The sequence below is a fragment of the Cyprinodon variegatus genome, unplaced genomic scaffold, assembly GCF_000732505.1.
Source record: "Cyprinodon variegatus isolate N-32 unplaced genomic scaffold, C_variegatus-1.0 Scaffold63, whole genome shotgun sequence".
Lineage (NCBI taxonomy): Eukaryota > Metazoa > Chordata > Actinopteri > Cyprinodontiformes > Cyprinodontidae > Cyprinodon > Cyprinodon variegatus.
In genome coordinates this window covers 566,850-572,356 of record NW_015150516.1, presented here as the reverse complement: position 1 = coordinate 572,356, position 5,507 = coordinate 566,850, and positions in this window count along the sequence as shown.

Below are 5,507 nucleotides of genomic sequence, written 5' to 3'. Positions count from 1 at the left end.
TAAGTTGTCGCAAGCAGGTTTCAGTGCAAAAAATGTCATTTTTTCTTAAAATAAGTGCATTTGTTCTTGAATTGAGGAGGTAAAAGAGACAATTTACACTTTAACATAAGAAAACACAATTGCATTCTTATTTCAAGCGCATATTAGTGCATTTTATCCAATGATCTTATTTTAAGAGTAAAATTAATAATTCCATTGGCGAACTATCTCATTTACCTACTCGAATTAATGGTGAATACACCTAATTTAAGAAATTTTTACTTATTTCTAGATCGTTTTTGCAGTGTTTTCTTGTGTTTCTTGTGAATTTGGTCTTAAAGTGGCATTAAAAAGTCTTGAATTTAACTTGCCTTATGCTGTAGGAACCCTGTAAAACATTTTTGTTTGTTAGCCATCAAGGTAACGTCTATTTCTAAAAATTCCGCCTTAAAAAGTGCTCTACAGGCAACGTTTCCTGTTTATTAACTCGGCTGACACGTTATTCCCTTAGACTAAACCTCGCTGCAGAACCTGCCTCTTTTGTTATCTCCAGATTCCTCACCTCCCTCCTCCCCCCCAGCACCAGGAGTGAGCAGCATTCTCGGATCATTACTCCTCAAAGAAATTTAAGCGAGGGACGCCATTTAATTTTTTTTCCTCTCCTGCCCAAATGCAGTCAGTCATTAGAAATCCTAGCTGTCATGGCAGTGCCATTTTTGGTGCGGGGTGTGTTTGTTGCCTCATTTCTTTTAATTTTATCTCCATTAGCTTAATTCTTTTTTAATATTTCCATCTAACGAACTTTACAGTCCATTTTGTCTCAGTGTCTTGCTAAGCGAGTTTTATGAAGCAGGCAGTTGGCTTTTCCATTTGAGAGGGGGTGAGAGGAGGAGGAGGAGGCGGCGAGGAGAGCCCCGGTGCCTTTGTCAGCTTATTTTTGGCACCTTAGCAAGCAGTTCTGCTTCTTCGCCTTGATTATACAAGCAAACAACTGCATGAAGTTCATTAACAATAAAGCACAGGCTAATTAAGCCAAGCCCCTTAGACAAACCAGAGCTGTCATCCCGCATGTGTTCGGAGCCGATTGAGCTGTTAAAGATTTACCTTCACTTGTCTTTTACTCCTCCGTTTCCTCACAAAGGCCCTCGCTGATTCGTCTCAGAGGGCTTTTAACCCAGCAGAGCGTCAGCTGCTGCCATTTGGGCTGGTTTACTTCAAGCTACAGTAGCCTTACAAGGATAAAGCAACATTTACTTTTCTGTGTTGACTTTGTTTTATTGTAATGTGCTACAGGAAGCTGCCTGTCTGCCCATATTCAGTATTTGCAGCACAAATCTGTCTCCTGGCCACATGGTTAAACTGCGGGCCGTGACGTGGCATCATAAATTACGTGTGAATCCGCCCGCCCAGAGGTTGTGAGCTGTGCCATTGGCACCCTGTGTTAATGTAATTTGCTTAATTGCTCCCTATCAGTGTACGGACGAGACGCGTTGGCTTGTATGCACACTGCGTTCACGACATATTACTTCTTTTTCAAAGGGCTTTATTAAAAAACAAAAAACAAAAATGTATTTGCAGAATCTAAGAACAAGAATAACTGGTTCCATAACTTTGACGAGAGCTGATGAGGTCTTGAACATAGTCGGCTTGATAGAGTGGAAAACCTCATTTTTTCTGTAACCTTCAGGCTGCAGTTTCCTCCTCCTCTCCATCTCTGAAGGCTCCGTTCTACCCCCCCGGGGGTGGTGAAAAGCCGCGGCTCCCCACTGCGACGGCTCCTCTTCGGTGTTTAATTACAGAGGAGGTGGAGTGTTCTGTGTCTCTGTTGAGAGACGGTGAAGAGGTGACCTTAACCTCTGAGAAGCCTGAGCTCAGCCTTCACATCAACTTTAGAGGAACCTACCTATAAAACTAGATGGGTTTAAGTCTGGAAAGGTGTGGGGAAGGTAAAATTTAGGATGTTTTCTATCACAAACATGTTGTCTTTGTAGCAGTCTGCTGGTACCAAGGAGATTAAAGACAATAAAAAAAAAAATTTTTCTATGATATGTTAGATGCCAGTTATGTTGTGTTAAAGGAATAGTACACCCAAAACATGATTAGCCTTCATTTTCTACTCACCCCCATGCTGAACAACACTCTGGAGTACTTTTTTGATATCTCAAATGCATCTGGAGATCTGGGAGGCTTCTTGCTGTCTGCTGACATTCAAATAATGGAGGTCTATGGCGCCCGAGACAGAAAGGTCCATAAAAGTCCACAAAAAACGTGTCAATATTCCTCCATACTGCTCGTCCAATGTATTCCAAGTGTCCTGAGTGGGTAGCGTCCAGAATTTACTCGAAACGAAGTCATTTAGAATGTTTTTAGAGCATAAACAGTAGTGTATAGGATTTCCTGAAAGCGCGCACATGCGCGTTCACGACGCTACGGAAGCCGGCAGACCAAACCAGATGAAAGTGCGCATTCAGCGTCTGCTCTGCCAATAATGCAAGCGTAGAAGAAGAAATGTCATGTTTACCTGTGCAGAGAAAGAAACAACGAAAGAAAAATGTCTGAGGACTTCAGTGTTGAGGAAGAGCATGAGTTCTTTGCCGAGCTGAATGCGCACTTTCATCTGGTTTGGTCTGCCGGCTTCTGTAGCGTCGTGAACGCGCATGTGCGCGCTTTCAGGAAATCCTATACACTACTGTTTATGCTCTAAAAACATTCTAAATGACTTCGTTTCGAGTAAATTATGGACGCTACCCACTCAGGACACTTGGAATACATTGGACGAGCAGTATGGAGGAATATTGACACGTTTTTTGTGGACTTTTATGGACCTTTCTGCCTCGGGCGCCATAGACCTCCATTATTTGAATGTCAGCAGACAGCAAGAAGCCTCCCAGATCTCCAGATGCATTTGAGATATCAAAAAAGTACTCCAGAGTGTTGTTCAGCATGGGGGTGAGTAGAAAATGAAGGCTAATTATGTTTTGGGTGTACTATTCCTTTAACTCACACCCATCTACACCGGCCCACTTATGGACAACAAATGGACAATGAAATGAAAATATAACCGAAGCAACATCCTCAGCATCCGAATTCCCATGGACCAGCGCCACCTACCACATCAGCAGGGTTTCCAGATGTCACTGACTCACGTTTTCCAGCCCAAAACATGTTCATAAACTGCCTGGATATATGAAATCTCACCTAATTTGAGCCAAAACAAACATTTTTTTCCCATAGAGGGCCATCCTAAACTGTCAGATTGGGAAACATCCCAAACCTGGCAACAATGCATGTAAGACAGGAAACGCTAGACTTTAGATGCAAAACGCCATCATGCACCACAACATATTTTTGCAAAATATTCTAACATGAATTTGCCAAATATAAGAAGAACTGTAATTTCCCTCTGGGATTAATAAAGTATGTCTGATTCTGAACATCGTAGTTTGGATTAAAGAAAGAATTGTAGTTTTATTGTAAATTAGTTTGTTGGAAGTTTGACAAGAAAAGAAAATGACACCTTATGCCAAACGTCACAAGGATGTGCATGACAAGGAAGGGCTATATGTACTGCATGCATCATTTAGGTAGTGAACATTGGATTACTTCCTGAACTCCTTGAGTTATTTGCTGTCACAGATAGGAGCTTCGGTCGAAGATTAAGTGTTGGGGACGGTGTGGTTTAAGGAGGGCTGGCCCTTGCTTGCTGAAATTAGGACCAGCCCACCGGGCAAATGCCGCATATTTTTGATGATTAATGATTTTCCCCTTTTGCGTTTTGCCGTGGCATAACAGCGCAGACCACGCTTCAATATTGAGCATAAAATAAATATATCTGCGTCATCCCTGCGACAAACTCACTGCGACACACTGGAGTATAACCAGACCTTTATTGGAGCTAGCATTCTTCTTCACTCCTACTCCAGGGGATATAGGTAGAGCTCCCCCTACAGGTTTGGTGGGAGACAGTTCAGTAGATATCAGACACTTATTGCCCGGTGTGGCTTATGTGTATATTTCCAGTTTAAAAAAAAAAAAAATGTAGTGGACGAAGCTTCTAGTGTGTTGCGCTCTATAGTCTGGAAAATCCGGTACTTATTTTTGTGCCAGCCACTCATAAAGAAATAACTTTCCGTCAAGATGTTATTGTGTCTGTTACGTATTGTGCTGCGGTCCTGCCAATTTGTAGCGTCTTTTGGATCAATTTGACCAAAAGTCTATTCATACCTGCCTTTTGAATGTGTTGTACCAAAGACTTTATGGATGGAAGTGATATTTAAAACCAGCCATGTGTTAAATGAGGAAGTTATGTCCCCAAAATAAAAGCCGTTGCGCCTTGGGGCTTCCCCACCGGTTCTTTTCCTGGGAGCAAGTTACTTACTACTCTTAACTCAAACTGGGTAAAACCATATAAAAAAGGACTATAAAAACAGGAGTAAAAAAGTAACAGAGTTTATTCCAGATCAGGTCGTTACAGGACAGAGAAAAATGCTTGGAGCTTGCACAGCTGTGGGCTCAAAAATCACATCCGCGAGCATCCGGCAAAGATTGAGCCCTGAACAAGGTCATCACCTGCTTCTTATACCTTATGTGTCTATGTGTTGCATCAGGTGGATGCTTAGCTGTCCGTATCAGAAACTGACACGCCATCAATGCCCTGACCTGTATGCGTCTTGACTCTATGCCTCAGGATTACAGATACTCCTCCATCAGTCCGGCTCCAAGATGTGCCCATATCCTGTGTATCTTAAAAAGACAAGAAGGCTGTCCTATTTAGATGACCTCCATACACACAGTGACATCCACAATGTGAAGGAAGGCCTTCTACTCTCTTTAATCTGGTTAACAAAGTAACAATGCACATGATGTATAAAGCATAAACCTAACACATGCATTAGTGTATACCTTCCTTTGGCACATTTCATGTCAACCATGTATTAAGTAAGTTCGTACTCATAATTTAACATAAGGTTTGCACCATTTATAAGGTTTTATACCAAAATCTAAAGAAGTCCAGTAGCTGTGATTCAATTTTAACTTTCTCTGGTAAATTTACCAGCCTTGTATCATTCCTACTTGCTGTCTAGACATTTCTTTGACCATTGGTTGTTTTAAAGCGACCCATGTTTGCCTCTGGTTCATTTTATACTGATACCCCCCATCTGTTTGCCTCTTTGAAGCCGTTTTTCTTTTAAGGCCTGTTAAAAAAATCATACTGTCAACCAGTTGTCCTGTTCTACCTACCTTTTTGGGGTTTTTCACTGACCATCTTCAGCCAAGAGTTTCTTTTGGATACTTGGTCTTAATAAACAGATTGGGAGATTTCCTACTATCCTTTTAGATTATCTGGACTGACTCAAGTTTAACCTCCTTTCTAAACAGATGAGTTACCACACTTTTTAAAATGAACTTCCTGTATGAAAATGTGGCTTTATTACTCATATAAATATTAGGGATGCACGATATTGGGATTTTGGCCGATATTTTAAAACTCATGTAGCCGATAACCGATATCGATACCGATGTTAAAG